At 39.8% G+C, this 15,368-nt stretch overlaps 1 protein-coding gene across 1 annotated transcript in view; it reads left to right on the plus strand.

Moving 5' to 3' along the window:
• The window catches only part of GABRB1 (gamma-aminobutyric acid type A receptor subunit beta1), a 141,886-nt gene that overhangs the window by 9,566 nt on the left and 116,952 nt on the right, over window positions 1-15,368 (plus strand). The window lies entirely within an intron of this gene.

Genomic DNA, 15,368 nt, shown 5'->3' on the forward strand with positions numbered 1-15,368 from the left:
ATAGCTCTGTATTGAGATGTACATGGGCTGGAGAAGGTAGATTAGATTTCTTGCCTATCAGCCTTTACAATGTCATTTCAAGATTAGAAGGTTGCTTTTGGCCAAAGCAGCGTCACACTGAGGTTTGCTCCATCCTCTGCTGGGGCAAATCTTTAATGGTTTGCATTGTGTCATGAACAAAGGAAAGGTAATTTAAGAGACACAAAGGCAGCTTCTAGAAAGCTGCATTATCAGCTCTATCATACAGACATCCACCCTATAGCAAGACTGAGTTGTAAGGTTTTAAGTGCTCACGATAGAGTGTGTAGTTTCAAAGCAAAGATGAATGATTTCAGACTGCCAAACTTAATTACGTGTTGGAATAAATGTTGTCCATTAAAATTCATCAATCCATTTGGCTGAGATGGAAGAATTTCAGTCATGTCTTTTTTAATTGCCTATAGAAAGAACTGAAGAGGTAGCAAAGTTAAAACTGTTGAAACAGATACACAGTGTCTAAATATTATTCAGGATCTTAATCATATTAAAACAGGAGTGCAGTTAATTCCCCAGCATATTTTTAACCTGAAGAGACTTAAGTGTAGCTGAAGTAACATGAGTAGCAGTCAGCTGCAGGTAGATACGTTCATGCTTGTGTACCTCAGGATCTTCTAGGCAGTACTAATTCCCACAGAGCACTGAGGACTCTGTTCCCATCCACGGAGTCTAGATGCTGATAGTCTCATTGGTTTCAATGAGTATGCTCATGGATAAAATTTCTCACACGAGTAAAACTAAGTGCGTATTACCTTTACCAGCTCAACAGATTACTCTGCAGTTTGCAGGAGCAGTCCAGCTCTCCGGTTTACATCAGTTTTAAACCTCTGTTTCCTCATAATTTTCTGTGCCATTACTCTTCAGCATGAGAGAATAACCAAGCCTGGAATGACATCCTCCCGCCCTGTGTTCTTCCATGATGATTTATCCTTTCTTTAACCAATTGTTTTGTAAACCATTCACTGGTCAAAACAATACACTGGTCAAGAAAAATGGATGACGTTCAGAGGCTTCATACATATATTGCATTTCACAGGCAGTGCAGCTTTGTCACTGGCTTCCGAAGAAGGAAACAAAACATGGGATTAACTGCCACCTGTAAATTCTGGATTTATTTTATCCACTGCGCCAGGACCAACTAGGGTTAAAAAATGTAAGCTGCAAAACATCAGTAACATGCTGTGAATCAAATCTGCAATGACAGACTTCACAGCTTGTTAAATGCTCTGTGGATTCCTAAACCAATAGGGAGCAAATACAGTGTCATTGTGGTGTCAATTGGAAATGAATCCTGAATATAGATCTTTTCAGTTCCCACTGTCAAGAGAAATGAGTTTGTTTTCCAGAAGCACACTCGGAGTATGAATTTCTGAGATCTTAAGGAGTACTTGTATTCCAAATAACACATTCTTTCCTTTTAATTATTCCTAGTAGAAACTCAGAGTAAGCACAAAGCAGATGATGAGAAGGACTAGCATATTTCAGGAAAATATAAAGTCAAACATAACAAAGTAGTAACCATTCAACTCTCAATAATCATGCTGGCTCTTCTCACCAATATGACATGGTCTGTCAGAGAAAGTTGTTCAATGAGGACATTTTTGCACTGGGTCAATTCAGTGAGCCAGTTTCAAATATGAAGCTAAAAATTCCACCTCATTCTGGAGTGTCTCATCCCAATGGACATTTCATCACGCCAATACTGAAAACATACTATAACACAAATCTTTCACTGCTCCCTTCCCGGAACCCTATAATCCTAAATGCAGTTTACACTGTTCTGTCTTTTAGATTAGATAGCACCAGGGAAGTACCACTGGCAGAGGGGAAATAGGGAAATGTGGCCCATGTCCAACCACTGTCCTTCTCTGGGTTTGATTTCCTCAGTCTCTTTCTGGAACAGGGATGCTTTGTAAGTAGCACTGCTTTAGCTCCTAAAAGAGGAATAGGAAGAGGAGACACAAACAGCATGAGTCAAGACTATTCTCATGAGTACCATGATAATGCACTGTCACTGTTGGTCTCTGCAGTGTGACATGGGTACAGTATTGTTACACTGCCCACTATGAAACACCATGGATTTTAATTTTTTTTGTTTTATTTTAGTGCCTTCAAAGTATCTGTAAGCACTCCAGTTACTTAAAGAACAGACATTAAAAACTTGCCATAAATTACTTTTTAAGGGGTATTAATATTATTTCTTCAGCTCATCATTAAGAGCGAGTGCAGCACTGGCAAAGAGCAGCAGAGCAGCCAGCAGTGTCCTCAGTGTCAGGTGTTTGCTTTGCACATCTGCAGAAGCCAGGAGCAATTAAAATGATAGGTCAGCTCCTGAACTGCCTCCTTCTCTCAGAGGGTAACACAGAACAAAGGACCATCCAGGAACACTGCTTATTATGTTGTCCAATTTAAAACTTGTTTTTTCTTTCTCAAAAGGAAAGAGAAAATTGACCTTTTTTTTTTTTTAATTGGTTTACAAGTCACTTTTTCTCTTGAGGCAATACTCCTGCTTATACCTACCCTCCTCCCGCAGCAGGATACCTATGAAGCTACTGTATTACTGGAAACAAATACTTTTATTTTTTTAAAAGATTAAATATTAATCTGCATATGATTCAGGCATCTGTTATTCAGGCAAGCTTATTACATGGGTTTGTTGCAGGACCTGATGGTTTCAATGACTTTTGCACAGCTTGAATTCAGAAATCCAGGCAACACTGGTGCTCTAGATCATAGAGAACAAGCGTAAGAGGAGGTCCTGACGACAGCCTGTTGTTCCGGGGAGCAACGTCAGCACCTGACTCTGCAGGAGAGGACTGCTGGCTCAGCAGGGACCCCACTGATCTCACTGCTACTCTGCAGGGCCCATCAGGTCAAGCTCCTGTCACAACAGATGGCTAATTCTTTTCACCATATTTAAAACAAGAATACTATGGTTTATATTAATTTTTATAGGACTACATAGAACCTCTTACAATGCAGTCAACATTTTTTATAAGTTTCAAGTTTGCTGTATTTCCAAGGATGTTTGTGGGGCTAGAAAGGAACTTGAACTAAAGCAGGTAGATCTACATTCCTTAGTTGTTGTGGTTTTTTTTCTCATCCAAATTATTACAGTGATAGACTCCAGCACAATGTTGTGGAAAGGGGTTTAAAAGTATGGAGCTCTGTACTTAAAACATTATGAATCCAATACACTCATTAGGATGCATAATTTTGCACTTACTAGTCCAAGCAAATGGAAAGTCATTATTTCACATGCCTTCCAGTTACGGAAGTGATCACCATACCACATTGCAGTATTCATGAACTCTGGAGCAGGAAACTGGACAAAGTTTAGGTAATAGTAAGACAAACCCAATTTGGAACCAATATGCTTTGGTTGAAATACTTTAATTAGCTAATATTTAGCTATATCTATGTGCTCTTGAATCATCTTTTATAGAAATTCTGTAGAAGAAAAATGGATATATTTGAAATCCAGATAGGGAAAAAGTTATTCCCATTTATTAGCCGTTCTTCCACTGAATATTAGCTCCAAAGGGCTCCTCTGGCGTACACAGAGAATACAAGTGCTCAGCCCACATTGTCCTTTGGTTAGGTTCCACTGAAATTGGTGAGGATGCATCAGTAATGTATCAAACCAACTTTATTCAAGCTGATTATACTTTTGTGCGGTAATTGCATTTTCTTGCAAAAACACATTCGTAACATTTGTAAACTCAAAACAAGCTGAACGGTCATGTACACACATGGACATCAAGGAAAAACTTTTCCAAATGCTTAAATTTCTGTGCTAAAGCTTCTGAGAAGATCACAATAGCAAAATGCAAACAAATGAAAATGAGCAAGTGAGAAAAAACAAGCAACCTGTTATCCTCCCAGGAATATATTCTCTGTCATTTCAGTCTTGGCTTGCAGACAACTTGGTTTTCCTTGCAGCTTTTTTACAATTTTCCTGCTGCTATATTCATCCATCCTAAGCTAACATGTAAATGTTGGTATAAGAAGCTGTCAGTCTTTCTGACAGTAATCTGAGATCTCAGTCTCCTTAGTCTACATTGGGCCAGCTCCAGTGGAAACAAAATGAATGTGAACAACTACCTATGCATCTTTTTTTTTATTATTCACACCCACAACTACATTATCAGAATGACATACAAGCTTTAAAAGTCACAAGTCTTCTGTTCTCTGTAGGTATGAGTAATCAGCTCCCTTTGATTTTATTTGTATATTTGTCTTTAAATTAAGAAATCAGAACAGGTCCACAATAGGAGCTTTGAATTCTGTGCTGAAGTTGGGGAAGTATGTGGGTGTTAATACTTCTTCCTCCTGGCCATTGTGACAGTCATTGTAGTGGCAGAACAAAGCTGCGAGGGGAGGTCCAGATTCCAAAGGAAAAGGCAGCGATTCCGATGGCTTGGGGCAGGCTCAGAAAGTGTTTTGGAGGCCAGTGCAGAAGCCTTAGATTTCACTCTGTGTTCAGCAGAGATCAGTGCCTACAGCAGTTACATATTGTTGCATTATAGAAGAAAAAACAGTTTCAGGGGAGAGATCCTAGGTGGAACCAAAGGGTCAGTTTCTGTTCCTTACACAGATTTTTTTTTTCTTTTTTCTGCATGACTGTGGACACACAGCAATTCCTCTGGACCTCAGTTTGTTCTCTGTTACGATTCCTACCTTACAGGGAGACGATGAGATTTAAATGCATTGTATAGGTGTTCATTTGGACAGTGGGCAAGTTTCTGCACACTCAGGTGGAAAGAAAAGGCATACAGCTTGCAGCTGAAAAAGAATATATCCCCTGTGACCAGTAATTTCAACACAGCATCGTGGCTTGTGACGCAGCTGGTCTGTTCCTACATCTCTACAGCATTATACCTGCAGTACTGACAGGAATTTATTTCTTACTTACCTAGTGAGAAATCCCAAGGCAGCACAAGATGTTGCATGGTAATTACATTTTCCTCAGTGGGATTACTGAATGACATATTGTGATATATCAAGAGGCAACTGTGAGTTTAACTTGAGTGAGCACAGTAGACTTTGCCCAGTACAGTAGGTTTACAGATGAACATAGTGTGAATGTAAGAATAAAGGGAAGTTTCTGAATACCTCACAGCATCATGCATCCTCTGTCGGCATTAGCTTGCAAAACACACATGGTTCTGGCCTGGCTTGGGAAAACTTTGTGTATTTGTTATTTATTTAGCTTACATATTCGCTTTAATATTTAAGAACATATTATTTGCAGAATAGATTCATGGGAGAAGACAATAATGATACTTAATTGTCAGAAGAATCAGGCATGTCAAAATACAAAACTTAGTTTTTCTTTCCATTTACTCTTTGATGCCACTAAATGCCTATTTATTATGAGTAGCAGAACAGGTAAGCAACATGCATGACTATTCTGTAAATAGTCTATTTAATCTCATTAAATTTCAGATCATTATTTGCCCAGTTTTTGGAACATGACAACAACATGCAACAGCAGAGGGCTCTGCTGATGATTAAAGAGGTGGACAGATTTTTGTATATATCCCTCCATGGTCATATTGTCTTTTGCAAGGAATTGCAAGGGTGGTATTTGGGGAGGAAGAAGCAATAGAGACTGACCCAAATTCTGCTTTTTGTCTCACATATTTAGCAGGGCACTTAGCATGAGTAGGAATTCTCTTCTGTGGAAAGTATTTTTTTCTTCAGGTATTTGTGGAAATTTGTTTTAGTGCACCCTAACAAACCATAGCCTTCATACAAAGTGTGCAGCTTTTAAGTGGAAAAGTCTTTCCAGACCTGCCATTCTTGTTTCTAGAGTAGGCACTTATTTCGCTGGGTTCTCTGTTGGTGCCATGCCCAGTGTGCTCCTCAAAGAAAAAATTGTCCATAGCAACTCTGCATTGCAGTTTCAGCAGTTTCAGCCCTTTGGCCGTTTGGGTAAGTTATGTCTTACGCCGAAAGCAACACTTTAAAAGTCAGCCATCCCTGGGGGGCACAAGAAGGTGGATACTCAGCTTTAGTTCCCGAGTAGATGAGCAGGTCAAGTACTTTGATTCCAAAGCATTGCTACTGATGTGCTGCAATGAGAGCTGAGCATGGTAGTGCTAAATATCTTCAGTTGCTATCAGTCTACTCACCAGGGAGGTAATGCAGGTTGCTTAAAGTGCCAAAGAGGAAAGTTTCCCTCCCTCCCCTAAATAACTTGCTTGAAGGTTCCTCATTTCTCTCTCTCTCCATTAATGCTATCATGCAAAGTCTATGCAGATATTTCTCCAAGGTTAGGAAGATAGGCAGTGTGAAGACCTTGACACAGATTTTTTTTTTCCTTGCTTTATAACTTGTTACTCCTTAAATTCAAAACAAGGAGCAATTTTTCCCCCAACAGTCCTTAGCCTCATGATTCAAGCATTACCAGAGCAGTTTCATGAAGTAATTTAGAGCCATCTAAATCTGTATGGATGATAGGTGTGGTTTGGTGGATAAAATTGCTCCTCAGACTCATTCTCTTGGCCACGTCTCTACCATAAAGACCAGTCAAAGGCAACAGAAGATACTGTGGCTGGTGTGTGCCAACTGGAAATTTTCATCCACGTGGCAAGAAGTCCCTGGGTAACTGGGTAAACTGGGGTTATAGCTGCATAAAGATACTGAATGAGTAACCAGACCTAAGCAAGGACAAGATGTTTAGATCCATGACAAAAACTGCTGCATTTGTTAAGAGGAAAGTGTAGAAATCCGCATGAAATGAGAGAAGTTATCTTATCTAGTCCATCCACCGAGTGAGGGGAATCCTGCCCTGCACTGTTATTTTCTGTGCTCACTCCAAGCTAGTCTGACAGACTCCAGGAACTAAAATCAGGTTGTTGTTGAGCAGTCCTTCCATATCTCAGTCAGAGGGTTCCCCTTGTCTCTGGGACATTATTTCTACTATATTCACTTTATGACTTTATATCACATTTCCCAATACCTGCTTCTTTCACATGAGGGTAAGTAATTTTGTGTCCTTTGTTTTACATCCCATAATCTTTTTTTTCCTCAAGTCTTTCTCTTACATGATACCCTTAAACTTGATGGCCATTTTACTTATTCTCAAGTTAATTAAACAGCACATCATATGTCATTCCAAGTACCAGCCTGTGTAAGGGTCCATCTTATGCAGTCTGGAAATGCATGCTTGGCTACCTGTTGCTTCCTAGGTGTATTTTCACACATGGCGCTGAGAAAACTTAACAACTGATGAGTAATGTCATGCTTTGTAATTTAAGTAGTCCAATTTGGAGTCATACTTTTCACTACACATTGATGTTGGATCAGAACCCATGCTTACCATGTACAAGTTACTCTCATAAATTGGCAGTAACTAGTCTGAAATCAGTGAATCAGATCCAGATGGAAGGAGGACAAGCAGACATAGTGTATTTTCAAAAGCCAACTTCTGCATATATATTCATTCTAGAACAAGGCATCTTTCAGATGTTGGATGGGAAGTAGTTGCAATTCAGATTATTATTCCCAAATCTCCTGATTTCCCTGTAATTTTTGTTCCTTACAGCACAGTCATACTGTATTTTTATACTATGAATTATCTTTTATTAATTCTGTTATCTTGCCTGTTTTTACATCTAAGCAATCTTGTCTACAGCTAAGCAATCTTACATAAATGTACCTGCATCCTGTTTATTTTAATACATGACTTCCTGCATGCACTCAACTTTCTGGTTGTGTCATCCCACAGATAGGTCCATATCAAATAAGCCTTCTCATAGAGGTCACTTGTGGAAACATTGGTACGTTCCATCAATAACTGAGCCTTGTGGTACCCCCAAGGATACTCCACACCTTGCAAAGTTGTGCTGTAAATAGTTGTTGAACAATACTGAGCTAAGGGAAGAACAGTAAACAATTTGCACTAAATTCCTCTGTGAAAAGAGCTAGGAGTAAACAGGTTCAGGATGCTTTATCACACAAGATGCTTTGCTGGCATAAATTACTTCCATCAACTTCCCAGGTACTCCACTGAGAAAATGATGTCTTTAAGATAAGGCTGTAGATAAAATGCTTTGACCACTCAGCCTGGGCATCATTACAGACCTGAAACAAAAGAATTCCTGGAGAGGCAGTATATTTTCCACAGTATGACTTGTAGTAGATAGACAACTTCTATATTGCTTTCTACATCAGTGCCACAAATGAATTTTCATGCAAGGCTGAGTGAAAATATGTTACAAGAAGATAAGTAAACACATATTTTCTAATGTCAGCAATCCAGCTCATTTTCTCAGGGTTGGATTTTCTGTTGAATATGCAGCAGTAGGCAATCACCAAATGATTTTTTTTTTCAGATTCAGTATCTTCTGACACATGAGATATGCATCATGAGGCAGCAAGCTGAGGGCTCACTGGGTGTCTGATTCATTATCATGGAGATGAGCAAACCAAACACCTGCATGGCAGATGAGAAGGGGGACACTTTTGGCAGACAGTAGGAAGATACCCAGCTGGAATTTAGTTACGGACTTGATGAAATTGGTTTGCACTTTGAGAGTCACTTTGGAAGGCATTCGATGGTTATTTCTAGTCCCAGGGAGAAAATTATGACATTTTAAAATGGAATCAAGAAAAACAAATGATGAGTGAGCCTTTGGCCCAGACAGCGAGGCATGGCTTAGACCCAGGTCAACAACAGTGCTTAAAAAATCCAAACCAAAAAAACAGTCTTCTCTCCAGCGTGTTTCTGAGCTTTGTGAGGGTGGGAGCTATGTTTGGCTAAAGCAGATTATAAGCATCAAGCAAGAATATGTTTCTTACCTTAGCAAGGGGTGGTATAATACCTTGATAGCAGACATGGGCAATTTCTCAGTTTCTTTGTAGTTCTTGGTACACCCAGACAGTCTCATTGACAATTGCATGCAGAGTCAAATGATGAAAGCATGTCAGAGGATTAGTGAAATGTATTTCAGAAATGATCAACGGAAAACATATGTAAATAATATGATAATAATGTACCTAGAGCATGCCAAAATGGAATACAAATACTAGGCAGTGTATTGTATACAATCTGTCATAGTACAGTCAAACTTTAAAAATCAAACTACATTTTTCATTAAAGTGAAAGATGGTTTACGAGCAAAGAAATCTCTCAGAAGATGCAACGTTAAAAACTAAATACAAAACAATTGCTTTTTCATCGATCTCTGTTAACAGATTAAATCTCTATTATCTGGACACCTGTAAGCACAATATAATCTAAAGAGGAATACAAAATGTAGAATCAACTTCTGTTAAAAAAATAATTCTAATTTAAGTTAGTTTTCTTTTCTTACTTCAAGGATGGCCAAGAAAACTCCCCTTCAAAAGAGAGCTCTCTGCACTCTGCTGTCCCATGGCTCCCATCTCTCACCCCCATTCCTTGCTGTATCAGCAAATGATAAAAAGTCAGAACTGGTGTTTCAAAAACTAGTGCTGAGGTGTTCAGCTCAGGTAGCTGCATAGCTAGGAGTTTGAGCAGGAGGATTTTGGCAGAAGGATGGTGTGGAAAAGACCATCCTGAAAAATGCTTCATAAATTCCTTTATTTATTTAGTGATTAGCATTAGCATAAAGGTCAACAAAAGGCTTAGGTTATGCTAGGGACTTGGTGTCAGCATTGGAGAATGGAATGGGATAATCTAAAGCAGCACTTTACTCTCTACTGGTAAATACATACAGCAAAAGCAAAATTGACAGAAATGTTCCCAAAGACAAAAACCAACCCTGCAGTGCTCCACCATGATTGTGAACAGAAGGTATTAGCTTTGGAACTGAAACAAATTCACAACTTTACTCTCGAGCCGCCTTGCTCTAGAAAATGTTTTGTAAACAGACATCGCCAACTTTTTGTTTTGTGAACCAGACAGTACCAACAACTGAGCATGATGTTAAGCAGTGTGTTACGAAATTTACTCTTTGCTTTGCTACTATTTCTACATACAGATACAAGATTTAAAAAATATGAGTGACTGTAATCAAAATACTGTGATTCAGTTTCTATCTAATCAAAATACTATGACTCAGTTTCTGTCTCCCTTTGCAGTGTTCCATGGCAAAAAGCAGTGGATTCCCACTGTGCACTAAATAATAAATGAAAATGTAATGCAGTGCAGAAATCCAAGTTGTATGCTACGGGTTTTATAAACCACTCTTCCTGTACCTGTGGCAGCCATTGTTTCTTTAGCATGACATTCCGCGTTTTGAAATGGATATTACTGGTTCTCTTGTAGGATCCTCTGGAGCCTTCTTCCCTTGGCATTTCCTGCTGACAAATTGTCAGTGTACAAAAATCCATTGCAAAAAACACTCCAAAACCCATGAATCTGTCCCTTGCCTCCCACAACAGCTATTTGCAACTGTAAGAATACAACAGTTGATTGGTAGCGGGAGAATTGTGACGGTCTTGCACAGAGCTCCCCAAGCAACACAACCTTTGGAAAAAAGGTCGGTCTTTCTTTGAAAAAAAGTCCCTCCCAAAAGAGAGGTAAGAATGGCTGGCCACAGTTATTTAAACATTTGCTTAGGCAAACGATGAGTCAGGCAGAGAAATATTAGGTGAGAATTAGAAACTGCACAGGACAGCTATCAAGGACGTCATATGTGAGGCTGTTAGGGATCTTACAAAGTCGGTATTGTTCTTCCCTGAAGCAGGATTATAAAGGAAAGCTGGGTTTTGGCTAAGATTTGAGATAGCATAATTAAATTCCTGCATCAGCTGTAGAGTTGCAGTTACACTTTATCTAGCTATATTATTTCCTTTTGCTGAAGATCTGAGCTTTCCAACATGACCAGTTATGACAACATCCAACAGATGTTACTAAAACACTGGATTATTAATTCACTATGATATTTTATGATATCTCTGATTTCATTTTAAAAGCAGAGTTATCTAAATGAATTTCACAGCATAAGAGTTAGTCACAAAGAATGATTTATTTCTCTGTGTGTATTTCTGCCTCTGTGTATTTTTATGTTTTGTTACTGAGTATGATTTGCTTCCAACATTTTCACTTCATGGAGGAGTTTCTTTGAATGCTCATAATACAAATTACTAATCACTTGAGAATTCATTTTTGCTCAAACAGTTGGGAAAAAAACCCCAAGAAGTTAAGAGGATTATTTTATGAAAGAAAATGCCTACGAAGATGCATTTTTCCATACAAATTCTTTTCTGTCCTGTTGATTATAAGCCTAAGAGAATTAAATTAACAATATTTACTGGACTTACACACATTAGCAAAAAAATATGTAATTTTTATGGAGCCTCCAAGTCTCTGAATGTTTTGTCTTTTCCGTAAGTTTCTGGAATCTGTAAACTGATTACAGAACAGCAAGAAGAAAGTAGGGTCTTTGTTTTTACTGAGGAGTCTGGCACGTTTGTCGAACCAGTGATATGTTTTACTTCTGTGTTGGACTGCGGAGAGACAAGTGTTTTTTACTTTTTTTTCATTCACCATCCATTCTGGAATGAAAACAACTGGAAGCAATATCAAAGGCAAAGTCCTTCCTGAATTAAACCAAGGGAAGGCTGGCCAATGTAGACAGAGAAGAGCGAGATCTGTTGGCACAGCACTTAGTCACAGTGTTGTCTTGCATTTCTTTTAGTAGGTCATTTCATCTAGCAAGTTCTCTGAGGGTCGACTACTATTTTGTTGCTTCAGAATATCAGAAAATACAGAAGATAGTATAATGATGAAAACTGGAGGGAAGCACATGAAAAAGATTCAGAATTGCTTATAATTTGCATCATTTTGGTCATTTCAGAAACACTGGGCTTCCCTATCCCTGAGGTCTCTTCCAACCTGGTTGATTCTGTGATTCTGTGTGATTGCTGTACATCTGTGGGGTTTTTTTTCCTTTCCCTTTAGCATTGTTCGTGGTCAAACAGTGGAGAAAGGTTCATCCACTCCCTTTGTTCAGCTTACAAAAAACTCTGCTTCTCCATTACAGTGGTATTGGAAGGTTGGTCGTAAAGAAGAAACAGAAGGAACATTTAACTCTTCGGTAGTCCTCTAAATGCATAAATACTAATCTCTGTTCTTCAGGGGCGTTCCTTCAGTGATGGCCATCAAGGTGAAGTATTAGACAAAAAAACATACGTAGCTCAGCAAGGAAAATGAGGTAAATAAAAAAAAAAAAATGGTGTCCAGCCTATGGGATGCATGTTTTTAAGACTATATGGAGAGATTGAACTTTCCATAAAAAAGCCTGGCTTTCACCACTGTGTTGAAGGAGCCAACTGTCAGGTTCTCCACATGCATCATGGTCTCAGGCATATTTACCTGTGACTAGAGGTTCTCCTTTGCCGTGCAGGATATAGCCTGTCAGTAATCATTCCAGAGCACCGCCATGAAGTTCAGCATCCACTTTGTGTTCAAATCTGAGGAAATTTCTAGCTGTCTGTAAGTCTGCCATTGGGAAAAGAGCATAGAACGTATATTTCCATATCTGTACAGATATTCTGATGACCTGTAATCCACATACATCAGTTCTTCTGTCAAGCAACACATATGTGCTGTTCTACATTGGAGCCATCAGCATCTTTCAATACCTTTGATAACCAAAGATGTGATTATTAAAAGGTGGCAATGGTCCTCTTCAGCAATTGAACTCATTTGTTAAAAGGTGGCAGGGAGTGTTTGCTCACTGTCTTGCCAGCATCTCTTTAGGAGCAAGTAGAAGGAGCTACTCTCTTCTCTCTTTTCAGTATGGCTATTCAAAAATAATTCAAAATTTAGCACAAATAGATGAAGAATCAAAGCACACTATTTTCTCAACCAGTTTGGAGTCTCTGAGTCACTTCAGATTTAGCTCTCACTCATGTAGTGTTTGGACTGTAGGCCAGACAGAGGGTAGGAACAGCAAAGACCGGTTCACAAACAGAAGGAACCGTAGTCTCATTCCCATTCAAGTGGTAACAACCTCAGCAGGACTTAATTCTTCCACATAAATCAACGATAACTCCACTTATAGCAGGGGGTTATGCCAACAACAAATAAATTGGTATCAGGCTTAAGAACTATAGTGACAAAATACGGGCTACTGTAGCATTTTGAGGGCTTACATAGTGCTGGTGCTATTGTGATGATGCTGTTTTTATCAATACAGCTATTAAAACACTGGAAAAAAATGAATAAACTAACACACTGATAAGCTTGAGACACAATTTTTCTTTTGCTGAAAAGGGTCCTAAAGAAACTATAGAACAGGATCAGTACTTAGTATTCATAGTCCAGTTAAGGTGGCATGACAATATATTTGTGTAATGAAAATTTATAATCTTATCTACCTAAAAAAAAACATGATTTCAGGTAAATTTCGTAAAGCTTGACAATGTCCTGTGTTACAAAGAGAAGGATTTGTTTTTAAATCATGTTAACAAATCAGCTGCATCTTTGAAAACCAGTAAAAACTTTAAACAGAAATTTTATGACTCTGAAAAAAGAATTTCTAATGATTGCCTTGACTAAAGAGAAAAGAGGCAAAAAAGGAAGTGATTACAGACTGAGAATTTATATTCCAAGTTTTAGCTGGATGGTTGTATTGTAAACTCCTCAGATTCATTATATTCACACTGCCAAGAATTACTCTAATGTAGTAGATGAGAATTGCTCTAATCTATTACCATTGGCTGCCAACAGTAATTCTATTAATTCAAAGAGCTAATGACATTTAATAGTATTGCCATGCTGGTTTATTGCATCTTTGAAAATAGATGGGAATACTCAGTGGTGTGTCATTCTAAACAGACTAAATTTAGAGCCTTGTTCTCCACTCTTTCCACTCTATTTCGTGAGACTAAACCTGAATAGCAGTGCTTTGTGTGTAATTTGCAGTGGTGCAATTGAGTAGATGAGTGGCACCTGCACTCCTGAATTACATGCTCTACACCATACATGGAGAATGTGAGGTGCTGTGGAGGGTTGACCCTGGCTGGATGCCAGGTGCCCACCAAAGCCGCTGTATCAATCCCCTCCTCAGCTGTGCAGGGGAGAGAAAATATAACAAAAGGCTCATGGGTCGAGATAAGGACAGAGAGATCACTCAGCAGTTACTGTCACAGGCAAAACAGACTCGACTTGGGGAAAATTAATTTGTTGCCAATCAAATCAGAGTAGGATAATGAGAAATAAAACCAAATCTTAAAACACCTTCCCCCCACCCCTCCCTTCTTCCTGGACCCATCTTCACTCCTGATTTTCTCTACCTGCTCCCCCTGAGCAGTGCAGGGGGATGGGGGTTGTGGTCAGTTCATCACACGTCATCTCTGCTGTTCCTTCCTCCTCAGGGGGAAGACTCCTCCCACTCTTCTGCTCTAGCATGGGTCCCCCATAGGGTCAGACGTCCTGCCAGCAAACCTGCTCCAGCATGGGTTCCTCTCTCCACGAGCCCACAGGTCCTGCATGGAGCCTGTTCCAGCACGGGCTTCCCACAGGGTCACAGCCTCCTTCAGGCATCCACCTGCTCTGGTGTGGCATTCTCCGTGGGCTGCAGGTGGGTATCTGCTCCACCATTGACCTCCATGGGCTGCAGGGGGACAGCCTGCCTCACCATTGTCTTCACCATGGGCTGCAGGTGAACCTCTGCTCCAGCGCCTGGAGCACCTTCTGCCCTCCGGCTTCTTAACTATGTTATCACAGAGGCCCTACCACCACTGCTGATGGGCTCAGCCTTGGCCAGCAGCGGGTCTGTCTTGGAGCCAGCTGGCATTGGCTCTGTCAGACATGGGGGAAGCTTCCAGCAGCTTCTCACAGAAGCCACCCTTGTAGCCCACCTGCTACCAAAACCTCACCACGCAAACCCAATACAGGTGTCCAAGATGATGGCTCATCCTGTGATGGAGTGTAAGCTAATCATCCAGCTAATACCCTTCCAGGCTTGTATTTTCATATCGTGCAGGATAACACGCAGACATCGGTTTGAGTCTGGAAGCAGGGAAGCCAGATCTTGTAGCACTATGCCTAAAATAATTAGTGTGGACTCAGCAGGGATGATTAATTTGGGTTTGGCATCCACAAATACAGCTGCTCCATTTATGTTTCAGAACAGACATGGGTTAGAAGCAGTTTAAGTTGCCTGTACCAAGGCCTGCAGCAAAAGACACCCATGCACCAAATTAAAAGCATGAAGTCAGCTCTCTAAGCAGAGATCAGACGAACCTAGCCAGATAGAAGTCATCTTTCTAACTCTGAATGCTCACGGTGTAGGCATCCAAACCAGGTGTTTTTCACAGAAGAGGAAGATGCAGTACTGTTTCCCTCTTGCTTGGCTGCCTACGGGCTTGAGCAGTCGTGCAAAATACAA

This window comes from Nyctibius grandis, chromosome 6, assembly GCF_013368605.1.
Source record: "Nyctibius grandis isolate bNycGra1 chromosome 6, bNycGra1.pri, whole genome shotgun sequence".
Taxonomy (NCBI): Eukaryota; Metazoa; Chordata; class Aves; order Nyctibiiformes; family Nyctibiidae; genus Nyctibius; species Nyctibius grandis.